This window comes from Lissotriton vulgaris, chromosome 2_1 (genome assembly GCF_964263255.1).
Source record: "Lissotriton vulgaris chromosome 2_1, aLisVul1.2, whole genome shotgun sequence".
Classification (NCBI taxonomy): Eukaryota; Metazoa; Chordata; class Amphibia; order Caudata; family Salamandridae; genus Lissotriton; species Lissotriton vulgaris.
Genome location: NC_141687.1, coordinates 585,066,171 through 585,082,527, shown reverse-complemented (window position 1 = coordinate 585,082,527; position 16,357 = coordinate 585,066,171). Strand labels below are relative to the sequence as shown.

Here is a 16,357-nt window from a genome sequence, read left to right as displayed (position 1 = left end):
ACTAATTTGCATGTAGCCAGGTTCTGAGCTGGGATGGTGCACTGAGCTAAAAAACGGTGATGGATTCAGCCCTGATCTCTTGACTGGGTAGGAGTATTCTGCATCATTCAGAAACTCTGTCCATCACCACCCCCTTTTCCAAAATCGACGTAAGCATCATCACCACTGATGCCAGCAACCAAGGCTTAGGTGTTGTGTTGATGCAACAAAGAATCAATTGTTGTGAGGAAATACTAGCATTTGCTTCAAGAGCTTTGCCGGGCAGAACCCACAGATTGCACTATAGAAAAAGAAGCTCTGCTTTAAGGTGGGGTACTCAATATTTTTAAGAATGTTGTTCGGGGAAATCAGTTTATCCTAAGAGCAGATCATAAACCATTAGCAGATTTAGTCAGTTTTACTGGGGGAATGAGAGCTACCTCCTACAATCTCAAATGGCAATACAGACTTTTGGAAATTCACTGGACACTCAACTATGTTGCCGGGGTGAAGAATTATTCTGTAGATTGTATGTCTAGATTACCCTTGATTGAAATTGATGCCAAATGTGGATGCAAAGATGATTTTGAGATGGTATGCGCGATAAGCTTGGTGAAGGAGTGATGAAAGGGGCAATATGCAAAGACGAATGGAAGAGAACACAAGAGTGAGATTGTAAGATATAAATGGGCACAACATTCTTAGGGTTTCTGAAAAATTTTATGTAGTACACGATACACAGATATGGGATAATAGTGGTTCCAGGTAAACTCAGTGTCAAAGTACTGAACTTGGTACATCAGGAGCACGTTGGTTTACATGCCATGTAACATAGATTAAGAGAGGATGTCTGGTGGCTTGAAATTCAAAGGCAGTGGAACATTTTGTCAAGGGTTGCTATGCATAGGTTCTCTTGTTAGTCTAGCACAAGCCAGTAAAATAGTTATTAGGTCTTTCTGGCTAGAGTCCCTGTTCTGTCCCCCCAACATCACATCCAATACTGTAAATTATATAGGTCTACCAAATTTCTGAGACAGAATTTGAACCACCCATCGACAGAACTCTCTTAGTGCCGGACATTGAAAAAACAAAAATCAGCTGCGAATAAGTCGCACTTTGGGCACTTGATCCGATCACTAGTAGACCATTTTGCTATCATTTCAGGAGTATGATATAATGAACAAATAGTTCTGTAATGCTGTAATCTCAGATTAGAGGAATGAACCGATTTACAAATACCACTAAGTACGAACAAGATAGTATTAGCAGTGATATTGGTCCCCATGTTTTGACTCCATTGCCCAGCTAGTCTCACACAATCATCTTCTTTATAAGAGTTAAGACTTTTATATTCAGTACTAATCAGTGATTTATCCTTAGCCATATGAATGCAGTCTCATATATCAGAGTCTAATACAGCTGTGAGCTTCATACTTCGTGTAAAATAATCACGGATTTTATAATACTTAAACCGCATATTCTCTGTGAGATTATGTGAGATCTTTAATCTGTCATATGACGAGAACCCATTGGAATCATACAAATCCCCCAAACCTTTAATACCCAAGTTAGACCATCGCTTCCCAGCCCCATCATGAAAAATTCCCGGGAGGGTTGGATTATCCCATTAGGGAAATTTTGGATGATAAAGCGATGTTTTACATTTGTTCAGAATAGCCCGCCAAATGATTACACTATCTTGTGCAGTCTTAAATTTGACCCACTTATAATAGTTTGGATCATTAGTTCTGTACAGTAACATATTAGATTCTTCTCCCAACATAAATACATAATAAAAAAATTGTTACTAGGGCTTAGTAAACTGCGCATACGTCCTAGAAAAACTGACCAAAAATATCATTTAAAATCTGGGAAATCGAGGCCCCCTGATTAAATGGAGGTTTTAGTAGCTCAATTGCGCAACACGCTTTTTCTAGCCCCAGATAAAACTGCTAAATATACCATCTAGGCGTTTAGAAAATGAGTTATTGATACGCAAGGGGATGGACTGAAACAAATAAAGAAATTAAGAAGGATCTTCATTTGTATTAAATGTATCCGCCCACTTATACCTAAAGGGACCTTGTGCCATTTTTTTAATGAGATAACCGTTTCTTTCAATAATGGCTCATAGTTTAGCGCAACTATCTCATCTAATTTTGCAGAGACTCTGATCCCTAAGTAATTAGCGGTATTACAATCTCCTTGTATTGGAGTCAGAGATTTATAGTTCATCTCTGTGGATAGGTTCTCAGTGACAATCTGCAAGTAACCACACCTAGTCATATCACTCCTATTGCGATTGGTGTGGCACAAACTGGCATTTGACATTTACTGACCAATTGGCGTTTAAGGAGGTATGCTGAAGTACACCCTTGTTTTGATATGCTACTTCTCTGAAATACAATGTGTGGGGAATGTTAACTGGTGTGTTATCAAAGGGATTTTTTCCCAGAAGTGTTTTTAAGAGAGGGGTACCTTGAAGACCTTGTAACAGATAACGGCACCCTTCTGGTGTCCATTGAAATGCAAACATTTATAAAAATGCATTGGTATCAAGCGTGTCCGATCCTTCGTTTACCACCCCCGTAGCAATGGTTTAGTAGAAAAGATGCATAGTGTAATCAAGGATAAATTGGCATTTGGTTAATGTGCTGAGGTGAAAGTCTGCACTACAGAACACGCTATGCAACATGAGGACCACACCACACATCAATATTGGTATATCACCTTTCGCCTTGCAGAGAGGAAGAGTAGCTGGATCCAAGTTAAACAAGTAATGGATGGGTAGGATAGAAGTGAATGCGGAAAATTAGAAAGGGTTTTAGATGTAAAACGCTGTACAGGGTAAGTACAGAACATTCCCTGTTAAAGTGGGTGACTGGGTAAGGATCAAAAAGCCAAGTCATGTACAGACGTGGTTTTCACATTTCTCTGCCCCTGTGCAAGTTAAGGAAGTAAGGACCACGTAGTAGTACTACAGAATGGTAAAGTGCTGAATACGGGTTTGGTATCGATCATTGCAGGCTCAATGTCGGAACATTTATGAGAAAAATGTATATTAAACAACGGTAAGCTTGCAAACCTTGGTGACTGTGGTCTTTTGACAACTGTCTCAAAGAACAAAGTCTAAACTATTGAGATATAAAGAGTTTTGTTGTTGTGCTGTTAGCAAGCCCACAAAGATATATATTCAGTCATTCACTATTAAGTTCTAAGAACTCTTTTAATCATAGACCTTGTTTTCTGTTCATATAGCAATTTCACAATTTGGCAATTTTGTTTATTATTACTGCACACCAGAATACCGTTTCTCATTTCCCCCCAATTTATTTTGTAGATATAGCTTGTATTTTTAACTTGTGTTGTTTCTGTAGTGGGTTTCTGTAGTGGGAAAGGGACAATGTGCTAAACATATACTTTTTTTCATTGTATAGAAAGGTGGGGATGTTGGTTTATGTCAGGTGCATTTAGAATGTTAGGGTAGAACCTGACAGCCATTGCAGAGTCAGTGTTCAAGCAGCAGCACTTGCTGCCTTGTCTCTAGTACTGGATTACAGTGTGTTGACTTCTTTTCGGCGAGGTAATTAATTGTGTAACTAAAAAGCTCCCTCCAGTCAAGACTTTATGGTGTGAGATACTTTGGGCTGTTTGATGGTCAGCCGAAATCTGTATAACTGCTGAGTGCAAGTGAACGAGACACTGTCTCAGCCTACTCTGTTCTTTACCATAAGGATCTTTGACCTTGTAAACCTCAGCTTTTGGGAGCTATGTGGAACATTATCTACTTTGTCATTAGAAAACTCTTGTGAGGCCTTCTTGGGATCACTTTAGTTCTCCATTTTAGTTTAATATTTTACAAGTTTTAGACTGACCGCTTTAGCAATATTATTTTGCATGTTTATACTTGCACAATATTATTCAGAGAAAATGCTGTGCATGTTGCTTGTTTTCAGGAAGCCTTTCTCGCTATGTAATCTGTACACTCCATTTAAGGCTACAAAATCAGAACAAGATAGCCAAGTGCTTGTGTTGCCTGTTCGGAGACAGCTTCTAACATCTAGGACATATCATTGCATCGGAGGTGCCCCTATAACACAGTAGGCTTTTATTATAAACACTGCGCAATGCCCTGTGCAAGTCAAAGGAGCACTCCGGTCATGACTGTCCTGGAACAAATCCTGTGTTGGACATGCAGCTCTGCGGACACTCATCTTTCATCCTGCAGTGAAGGATTGCCAGCTCCACTTCAGGTCGATTCCCAGGCTCAGTTATCCAGGTATGGGAGCTCAGGCTAACCTTACAGATCAGGCAGATGGTACACCCACAGTGTTCTCGGAGTAGGGGTAATGAAAGGTAGAAATCTATATAAAACAGACTGCCATGGTGGGACTGTTTATGCTTTTGACCATATTCATCATGCTGGTTACATTGCTTTGGTTTATCTGCTTAATAATTGCAGCTCTCTTTCTATTCAAGACTACGATTAGTTCAATAAAAGTATTGACAAATTTAGTTGTACCTTTCTTGTGTTTACCATGGGCTTGCATAAGTAATCAATGAGAGGGGTAAGATCTGTTTCCACAATTCACTTGGGGATCAGAGTGTCATGTTTAATGTTGCCAAAATCACTTGCCAGCCCAGAAAGTTTAGGGGTTCAGGTGAGGCACTATGAGCTAGCTAGGAATTGGGCCGACAGTCACTGATGGTGTAGATGACTGTCAAATACAAAAACAATCTGGCAGTCAAAACAGGGAAAAAAGAACAACAACTGGTTAGTGCCCCACTACAACTGTCACATCCCGGAACAAAGTGAACCTTTTGAGTGAGACCAGCATCTGAGATAGAGACTCTTACGAAACAGTCAGATTTCCATCAACTGCCAAGAGTGGCCAGTGTCATCATTTGGATATCTTTCCTTGCTACCACTTGACCTCTTAAACACAGAGGGAGATCATGTGGTTCAAATTTCGTAGTAGTCACTGTGACTTCCACAGAAAGTGATAAAACCAGGGGCTGATGACTATCTGGGTCAACAACTTTCATGATATAAGCCAAGGATATCAATGGTGATGGAAAAAGATAAGTGCAGTGCAAGTGAGTGAGAATATAAAAAGGATATGGAAGAAAAAAACTTTTTATTATAATATTCCTCCCAAACCTGATTAAAAAGTGCAGAAGCGGCGTGTAACAAATATGCCCCAGATCAAAAAAAGGTCGACTAGTTTCAACCAAACGGGCTACTTGCCCAGGCTTTCTTCAGGACCTATGCTTTAAAAGCTACTGCATTTGTGAAGGCATACCATTGTGCATAATCATATTACCTCTATACAGGCAGAGTGATTTTCATTCCTGAAAGAAATGACAAAAAAAAGTTGTTGTGAGGACATAGACCAGATAATCATCGGGGTCCGGTTTTGAGGCGATACCCACGTTCACAGCGGGCTGAGAGCGTTGAGGGCGATGTGCCAGGCACGCGCCAATCCCCCCCCCCCCCCCCCGAGACCCATGGTGCAAGTAGCGCCCTGTTTTAAAGTGCTGAGATACTCCATAATTTGGAGCATTTTTCGGAATGAGCGACCCGCTCTTCCACCTTTTCTAAGCACTTTTTTCACCTTTTTTAAGATTTTCACTTTCACGTCCCCAGGTCAGGGTGGACGATTAGAGAGTCCATACCGCCGGGGTTTAGTCCTGACGAATGCCTTGGTAAATTGAAACCACCCATATGGCAGAAACATGTTGACTAAAAAACACCAAGCGAAACCGTTTGTCCTAATGCGCACTGTTGCGTTTCCTGCTTGAATGCTCTATTTCACAAATCAAAAATAACATTTATAAGTCATCAACTAATAAGCTTGATTTACACATTATTTTATTTTACTGACAATTTTTCCAAACATAGAATCAACGATTATGACCAATTGTAAATTTCATTGGGTTACACTTTATCAGTAAGCTTTTCTCATATATACATTTTTACATTTATTTGCGATGCCCTATGCATTTCGGGCCTCTTGGCCCTTCCTCAGGGGCTGTATCTGGAAGAAAATCAGAGAATTCATACCATTTGATATGTTCCTTCAACATGGAAGAGTTAGCAGTCTAGAAATTGTTTGACAAAATATGTCTGAAAAGTGCAAATTAGAGTGCATGCCTAGGTGAGATTTAACTAGATAAAAAAGAAGATAAAAAGAAAAACAGGAAACAACCGATGGAAGAACGACCTCTGATATAGTGTAAAGGTGAAAAGTAGAGGAGACCTGATATCGTGCGAGTAACTCCGTGTCTGATAATTGAAATAGGTGAACAAATAGGAGTGGCGCGTAATTCCCAGTGGCATGCCAAATACTAAATATTCCAACCAACCTCTGCATAAACAGTCGTTTCTCAGAAGTCTAGAATCAGGCGTATGCTGGTATAAGAGAAATAGCTGAAAAGCAGAAAAACTGCTGCTTAGATGGAAAAATTCAAAAGAGTGGCTAAAACTATCACGGTAGTAAGAATCTACAATGGTGAGGCAATACCGGTCCTACCTTAATGGTTCAGTACAGGTCTCGAAGTATCGAGATGAAAATTACGTTTGGCTGCTGGAGGCGTTTACATGGACTGGATCCCCGTGCTGCAGATATACCAAAGGACATATTCAATACCGGCTCTCTACGTGAGTACGGGGCTCAATCTAGTGAGTGAAAACTCTTACCTAACGTTACTTCAAACGACTCCGCAAAACTCCGCAACTGGTGAACAGACTACGGGCTGAACTCCAGGTTAAATCGGCAATCACACGTATGCGTAGCCATACTAACACTAACAAAGGACTAAAGTCGGGGCTCCGAGATTCTGGAGAATATACGGCGGCCATTACTAACAGGGCTATCACACGAGAGAAAGTGGGTTCGAGACAAAGTGAAAAAAATAAGAATGAAAAATAGAGCAAATAAATGTGGAGTGAGAAAAGAAGAAGATTTGCATGTATGACTTGCTGATAAGTATGTCACAAACAGATATCTGATATCATTAACGAATCATAAACATGAAATACAATGCATAAAAAAACATTGGCATGGCAACTCTTATTCAATGAACTCAGGTCGCACGCAGGCGACGATAATGCAATATTCATAAGTAACATCCTAAATCTACTCGATCATTGATCCCTTTCGGATCTTGGGAGTCTAACTTCCTAATCCAGAATATTTCCCTTTGTAGTAACATTTTGGTCAAATCCTTACCAGGGGTGGGTTTAACTACCTCGAGCACCTGGAATTGTAACTGCGCTATGGTGTGCCTATTTTTGGTCCAGTGTACTGCTAAGCTGCTGTTGGGATTATTGTTGCGTATAGTGCTTTTATGTTCTGATATGCGAGTTTTAATCTTGCGTTCAGTTTTGCCTATATATAAGAGCCCGCAGGGGCATTTTATGGAATATATCAAATTTTTTGAGTTGCAATCTGCATTGTGCTTAGTCGTGATAGTTTCACCTGTGTGCGGATGCTTTACCGTATTGCTCACTATGACGTTATTGCACTGTACGCAATTATGACATTTCCTAGTGCCATGAAAAGTCTCTTGCAGGTTCATCATGGATGGTTTTAGCATTTCTTTTAGGTTTCTGGACCTTTTATAGGCAAAAATAGGTTTTTCTTTAAATTTGCCTTGGAAATCATTTTCGTTGCTAAGCATTTCCCAATATTGATTGATGCTTTTTTTGATTTCTCGTGAGCTGGTAGAATATTTAGACACAAAAACTTGACGATTAGTCTCCGATTTAGTCTTGGATATCAGTAGTGATTCCCTGTTTTTTTCTGTCACTTTTAGTTTGGTGTTCTGTAGCAATGTTTCTGGGTATTTTTTCTCTCAGTATTTGTCCGTAACTTTTTCCAAGTTATGCTCTAATGATTGTGTATCCGTGCAAATCCTCTTAACTCTTAGCATCTGAGAGTATGGCAAGTTTTCAATGAGATTTTTTGGATGGAAGCTGTCGTACATCAAAGCTATGTTTTTGTCTGTCGCTTTATGATATACTTCTGTCTGAAGTTCCTTATCTTCAATTCTCACTAGTACGTCCAAAAAAGGAATTTTCACATCATCAATGGTTTTAGTGAACTGTAAATTTTCATCAAGTGTATTCAGTTGAAGTATTTTTTGCTCGAGCCTGTCTTTGCTATTGTGCCATATTAGAAAGATGTTGTCGATATAGCGACAGTACAGGGTTATATTTTCCATCCATTCAGGGTCAGTCAATAGGAATTCTTCTTCAAATGTTGCCATATAGGTGTTGGCGTATGCAGGTGCTCCAGAAAATCCCATAGAGGTTCCTTTATTTTGTAGAAAAAACTCGTTTTCATGTTTAAAGTACCTATTGTGAAGACAGAAGTGTAACAGTTCCAATAGAAATATTTTATCAGCTCTTAATTCGTTTTGTTTTAGAAGGGCCCATTCTACTGCTTCAATGCCGCCGGTATGCGGAATTGAGGTATATAATGCTCTTACATCCAAAGTACATAGTAGGAATCCTTCTTGAAATTGAACTGTGGCTAATCTCTGTAAAAAGTGGGTCGTGTCTTTAATATACGAATACCAAGTCTGTACGAATGGTTGTATAAAATAATCCAAGTATTTGCCCAGGGGTTCGAAGAACCCACCCGCCGACCCTACCGACCCAGACACCCTCGCCCACAACCTCAGACAGTGGATCGACAACTGCGACAACACCCTCGCCCCGCTCAGGAAACCTTCCAACAGCCACACCAGCAAGAAGGTCACCCAGTTCACCAAAGACCTCCAGGCCTCCAAACGAACATGCCGAAAACTGGAGAAAAACTAGCTCTGCGAACGATCACCGGACAGCTACGCAGCCCACAAGAATGCCACCTGCAGACACCATCACCTCATCAGATCCACAAAAAGGGCCTCATTCAAAGACCGCCTAGATAACAATGCACAAAACAGCAAAGAGTTCTTCAACATCGTGAAGGAAATCTCCAACCTCAGCTCCAACACCAATGACATCCCACCTTCGCAAGACCTGTGCAACTCGCTGGCCACCTTCCTCCACTACAAGATCACCGACATGCACAACAGCTTCAAAGTCACGTCCACCCCGACAACCACTGAGACCTCCGCCCCCACGACCAACACCCGCACCAACCGCCTGCTCTCCTGGACCAGCATATACGACAAGGACACCAGCAAGATCATGAATACCATCCACTCCGGATCACCGTGAGACCCATCCCCTCACCATGTCTTCAACAAAGCCAGCACAGCCATCGCACCCCATCTCCGGAAAGTAATCAACATCCCCTTTGAGACAGCAACCTTCCCGGAAAGCTGGAAGCACGCCGAGAACAACGCCTTATTCAAGAAACCCAAGGCGGACCCCAAGGACTACAAGGACTTCCGGCCCATCCCCTTGCTCACGTTCTCGGCAAAGGCCATCAAAAAACCGTCAACAAACAATTGACCCGTTACCTCGAGGACAACAACATCCTGGACCTGTCTTAGTCTGGGTTCCGCAGAAACCATAGCACCGAAACAGCCCGCATCGCCGCCACCGATGACATCAGGACCCTGCTAGACAACGGAGAAACAGCAGCCCTCATCCTCCTGGACCTGTCAGCCACCTTCGACACGGTCTGCCACCGTACACTATGAACACACCTACACGACGCCGGGATCCAAGAGAAGGCCCTGGACTGGACAACATCCTTCCTCTCCGGTATGCCACCAAGATAATCTGCGGTAAACCCCAGGGCTCATCCCTCAGTCCGACGCGGTTCAACATCTACATGGCACCCCTCGCCCATGTCGTCCGACAACACGACCTCAACATAATAATCTACGCCGACGACACCCAGCTGATCTTCTCCCTCACCACCGCCAAAACTAACCCCCACGTAGGAATGAAGGCCGTCACCAAATGGATGAGGAACAGCGGACTGAAGCTGAACTCGGATAAGATGGAGGTCCTCATACTCGGACCCACCCCTTCAGCCTGGGACGACTCCTGGTGGCCGACCACACTGGGAACTGCTCCGACACCCACAGACCACGCACGCAACCGAGGGGCCATCCTCGACTCCACCCTCTCCATGACTAAGCAGGTCAAGGCGATCTCCTCCTCCTGCTTCAACACCCTCTGCATGCTCTGCAGGATCTACAAGTGGATCCCCACCTAAATGAGAAGAACGGTCACCCAGGCCCTCGTCACCAGCAGGTTGGACTAAGGAAACGCCCTCTATGCAGGAATTTCGGCCAAACTCCTGAGATGGCTACAACGCATCCAGAACGCCTCTGCACGTCTGATCCTCGACATCCCCCACCGCTGCCACATCACACCCCACCTGAGAGACCTGCACTGGCTGCCCGTCAACAAGAGGATAATCTTCAAGCTCCTCATCCACGCACACAAAGCACTCCACAATACCGGACCAGCATACACACCAGGCGACTCAGCTTCTACACCCCAACAAGCCAACTCCGCTCCACCGGCCTCGCCCTCGCCACAGTCCCCTGCATCCGAAGAACGACTGCCGGGGGCAGATCTTTCTCCCACCTAGCCGTCAAGACCTGGAACACCTTCCCCGTCCACCTACGGCAGACCCAAGACCTGCTGACCTTCAGGAGACTCCTCAAGACCTGACTCTTCGAGCAGTAGCAGCACCCCCTCTCCCCCAGCGCCTTGAGACCCTCACGGGTATGTAATGCGCTTTACAAGTAATATCATTGATTGATTTAGTGGCTTTAGTGTAGAGGTACTAGTGATAGATAGGGGTAACATTAGGAACAATTAAAATGGTTGAATTGTTTGTGTTTTTCACCATTATAATAATGCTTACAAAAATGATGTGTTTCATCTGTCTAATAGTCACGGTTCACATTGTATTTACAAGGATTAGAGTTTTTTAATAAACATTTGAAAATGCAATTGTGCTTCTTTTCTTCGTAACACCGTGGGCGTGCAGAAGCGACAATCAAAAGGGGTAGATCTATTTCCACAAATTCCTTGGGAACTGGAGAAGTCATGATGATGTTCGAGGTTAATGACAACATATATAACCGTGGAAAGTTAGGAGATTAGATGTGGTACTGAAAGCTAGCCAAAGCTAATATTTACTGATGATATAAGGAGACTTAGTTTCTATATTGTGACGTTTTGTTGACTTAATACACAGTCCTACTAGATTACTCGGAACCATATAACAGTAGGAGGCTGCCTAACCACTCAGGACTCGGACCGAAGCTTCTGGATGGTCTTTTTGGGCGGCACCTAAACAGTCTCAATTTCTCTTCACAGGACCCTCTCCTTGCCCTTGAATGCTCCCTGAGTAACATGGAGAACTGAACCAGAAGAAGGTGACTAGCCATGACAAAGGCAGAGTGGCACAGTGTGTCTGTAGAGCTTGATGAGTCGAGGAGTCAGCAAGAGGTAGGAACCTAAGTCTGTGACTTAGGCTTGCAGTGGTTTGACGGAGCTTGTCTGCCTCATTCTCCCTGCCAACATATTAGGAGTGCCACTGTATTGCACTACTGCGCTTCGAGGGACGCGGCTGCGGTTTCCCTAGGATCCATCTTGCTCTTCGGCCCCAGTCCAAACCAATGAAGTCAAGAAGCCGACCTCTGCAGGTAGTGCATCAGCAACTCTAGTGGTAACAGAGGGAGATCCTTGCCGAAGACTGCCCGGTGCAGCTTGTGGACCTCATGAAGACGACAGATTATATACTATCTAGCCTAATGACATTGCTTAAGGCATCAGAGAATGCACCTGTATTATTATATAAACAGAGATCTTCATCTTACTTATCGACAAATTCAATAATATTCACTACAGAAAACTTGGTGAGTCCCAATTATAAATACTACAAACGTGCTCAGGCTGTTTGAGATCAGAGCACAACCATTTACTCCAGTAGAAAAGAAAAATCAAAAAATAGAAACAAAGAGGGCATAACTAATGCAAGTACGATAACTGTGGCAAAGGTAATATATTTAAAACCTCAGTTACAGAAAAAATACAAACAGAATTGATGAGTACTTCCTGAGCACAGCAGAATAACTCTACGATCACGGGACTATGGAGCAACTAGAAGTTCCCAGTCAACCAGAAAGAGGGTTTGGCATTAGGCAACAAATAATGCCCGATGTTCACAAAACTGGTAACTGCATGGTTATATGCAGCAATTGGAGGCACCCAGGCAACTAGAAATAGTAATACGCAATGAAGCAACAAACAATGCGCCACCTTGCACAAGGAACTGACTCAGGAAACAATCAAAGTAAACGTCAATCTAACGCCTTCACAAGAAAACAGGGTCTTTATCTTATCTCCATGAAGCCCAGATCAATAATCTCCGAGTCCTGACTCATTTTGTCTCTCTACAGAACGTAAAAAACATTTAATCTCTACTGCAGTGAAAATGGCTAATGATCATTTTGGCCCACACTACTTGGCTCATTAAATCAATCAGGAAAAGTTCTGAATAATCAGTCTACCAAATTGGAGCTCCAGGTTGTTCTCATAAAAATATTGGAAACAGCAATTGTGGTTATTGATAAAATATTAGAATCACTAAGCGTCATCACTAACAAATTCAGAAGTACTTTCAAGACTTGTAAAAATTCACTACTTGTGAAAAAACAACAAGAACAATACAGCTGTCCTATATTGTAGATACTCTCTGATCTCCCAGAAATCCTAAACATAATTACATCAGAAGTAGAAAAACATGAATCTACAAACAGAAACTCTTGAAATCATGAACAAAACCCACACTTCATGCAATAGCCAAGATGATGCACGGAGCTTAAATTCACAAGGAGGAAGAGGCTAGTGAAAGTTTGAATCTAACCTCCTCAAGTTTAGAAAAAATGAATATGATTGGGAAATATTTCTTACTGTAAATATCCAAAGCAAATATTTAACTGCTAGTCACATAGTCACCCAGGATCAAACTTCACACCGACTAACAAATAGGCAAAACAAACAAAGGCTGAGAAAATCTCATATTAAGAAGGTATTACAAAAGTTAAATAGTCAATCAAACTCCAAACTATCAACAGAGACTCGGAAATGATTTCTCATGTTTACAAGACAAAATTCCAATGAAAGAAACTTGATCCAACGCCACCTTGGATACTTCAAAAACAAGGACACATTTTTAAATCCAAACTGAGACTGAATTTTAAGCTAAAACTTCTCAACTCAAAATTAGCGCCTAATTGCAGACCAACCCTGACAGCAGACACTAGTAAGCGGCAACAAAGAACGAAAACTACATAAGTAGTCATCAGGCACTAGTATAGCTAACTTATCTGAGCCAACGTTAAAATTACTCCATTCAAATTGGATCTTCAAAACCACTCACTGGACATTCACATAGTGACTAAGACAAAGATATCAGAGAAGCAGCCTCACTATGAGCATACAGATAAAGATCGAGCCGATTCTGTCATCGGGTGAAAATCAAACAACAGGAATGTTTCCCAATAATACCCATGACCCAAGAATATCAGTACTCCCATTCACAGGGCGGATCATAAAATCTGGAATCACTAGCTCGCAGCCAACAACTGATTCTCCACTCAGAATACCAGTCATACTAAACGGAGGGAACATCACAAAGTTACTTGCAACTCATACTGACCTGCAACATTTATTGTTGACGCACATATTGTCAATAGATTTGTATTGAAAGTACAAGGTCAACTACCAATGTATCAACTTTGGTCATATGAAATTCTGTGGAGGTAGCTTATTTCATCCTCGCAAACAAATCATATTATTATTACAAATTATTACAAACAAACCTCCAACGCAAATATATCCAAGTTCTCTTCTTCCAAATAAACACTCATTTTTAGATATGAAAACACCTATGAAAAAAATAAGCGAACTGAAGTCAAAGCATATTTATACACAAAATCAGTACTTAAAAACAGCTGACAGAAATTACTAATCAATCTATCCCTCTACAATGTAATCTGTGAATAATATTGGTAAGGTATCTGTATAAACTCACACTCAGGTTACTGAAATCTCATCGACCTCTCACTCTTGGAGTTTGGTTCTAGCTAGCACCAGTGCTAAATAAACTGAAGTCAGCATTAATTATAACAAGCCTTTGCCAACAACAAAAGAAACGGATTTGCTGTTATAATCTGGGAGACTTAATGAGACTACTTCAGGATGAAGACCTCCACTCTATGGGATTAGGAGCACTCAATGGTAGAAAAACATAAAATAGCCCAGAAAAACAACCCGCTTTCCAAAGTTCAGGAACAGCACTTTAGACTATATGGTGGTCAGTCAAGACCTTGATTCAGCTGTCTGGGACTTTGAAATAGAAAACGGAATTGACAACCATCACCATCTCCAGCTAACCACAATACCTTCCCTGGAAAAACATTGCCCAATTACAGAAATAACAAGTATGGCAAACATAATAGGCTGCATTGTTGAAGAAGTGGACTAGATTTTGTAGCAAATCAAGACGGATCCTATCAGACTTGAATGGCACTCAACAGCCAGCTGTAATAAGCAAGGTTGGTCACATAGGGTTAGGGGTGCAAAATGTGGAAGAAATGCATTGTCTTCATGAAAAACCAGGATAATAACATCATATATCAAATAAATATTTAACAAAAATAAATAATTGCACTCAACTAGATGGCTAAATCAATAAAGAACTTCAAAAAGATTTTTTTTAAAGCGTCTCTGAAGGAAATCACTGGTTATTCCCAAAAACTCATAGGACCAAAAAAAAAAAGTACAAAAAAAAAAAAAGAATTGCAATCACGATCAAAAAAGGAGACATGAGAAACTTAGGCTCAACTGCCTACAGGAAAGGCAATTTAAAACTATTCCGGTCCATCGTCAATCAGTTTTTCATCCCTTGTTAGAAAAACAAACCCTCACTGACAACAACTGGATTCTTTTTCTTCAACTGTTATATAACACCAATCCTGAAAACAACTCTTCCTTGTTGGCTCAGTGCAACTCCAATAAGGTATGCATCTCAATTGGTTAAAGAAATCTGAGCTTCTTGTCACCTTTGCTTGCGCTGTTATTTAACGAGGGCCTCTATTTTCAATATACTAGAATCCTGACATGGATCAATCTTGCAGACAATATATAAGGGATATGGAAGGAGCTCCTAAAATACAGGCTGACAGCCCCTTTGAATATAGAGGCTAAAATTTCACAATATCTAAAAGACAAGATTGAAGAACAGAGGGTAGTTCCTTTCAAACAAACTGGATTCCGTTGTGCAACAGACTGGAATATTACAGCTCTTTCCGTTCCAATTCATAAACAAACATTATACACTAGCTTTATCGACCTGACATCGGCATATGACAAAAGTCCAAGACAACTTCTTTGGTTGAAACTATTCAAAAGGTCCTTACTACCCAAATTTCAAAGACCATGAAGCTTCTATATATGAAAACATGGGTCAAAACAAAAATTGGGAAACAGGTTGCAATCTACTGTAAAATCTACACCTCAAATAGGCCAAAGTAGGGCTACGTATCGTCCCTCTGTCTGATAAATAGCCTGGAGACCAGCTTAGATAAAACCAAATTTATGCTGGGAGGAACAATATGAACCAAACATCAAGGAAGCGGAATGTTGACATAGTAACCTCCAACAAATATCTGGCATTATGTTTAATAAGCTAGGCTCCTTTAATGAACATAAAGCATCTTCTATGACAGAAGCAAACTGGCTGCTGCAATGCATTTAAGCAGTGGCATATTAAACTACAGGGGGACTCCCTCAAACCACTGCTAAAAACAATAAAGAGCAAATCAGATTCAGCTTTGAACTACGGGTTGGCCACAGTCCCAACTGAAATTACCCACTTTTTGAACATCAAAATAGTTAAACTATAGAAAATTATTTTGTCTAACAACAAATGTGGCTTGAAGCCAGATTAGTTTGGAATTTGACCTCTGTAAACACCTAATTATTAGGGAACTCACATATATCAACCTAATACATATAATGAAAAACTTCAGTAATAACACCTTCATTTTTAGGTCTCGCCTGAGCCAGCGCATGGGCTGCCCTGGTGAGACTTTTAGTAAGTGGACTTCAAAAATCCGACCACATTCTTTTTGTGTGGCCTAAAGCGTGCCGTTACGCGCACAGGCGCCATCTGGCTTTTCACCCTTACACATGCAGGACGCTGCAGCTGCTTTCACTTTTGCCACCGCCTGCACCACTCGCGTGCTTTTTTTCATTTCCTTTTTGCGCGCGAGCACATAACTCCCGGGCTTGTCTTCTGCTTCCGTTCCCTACACTACAAGCTCAGCTCCTGACTTCAGTGTCCCTGCTCTCGCAATCTATCTCCCTGTGCGTTGCTCTACTCCCACC

The 16,357-nt window shown here is 41.5% G+C and overlaps 1 protein-coding gene across 2 annotated transcripts in view; it reads right to left on the bottom strand.

Moving 5' to 3' along the window:
• CYB561A3 (cytochrome b561 family member A3) overlaps nucleotides 1-16,357 on the bottom strand; it is a 186,720-nt gene that overhangs the window by 143,161 nt on the left and 27,202 nt on the right. The window lies entirely within an intron of this gene.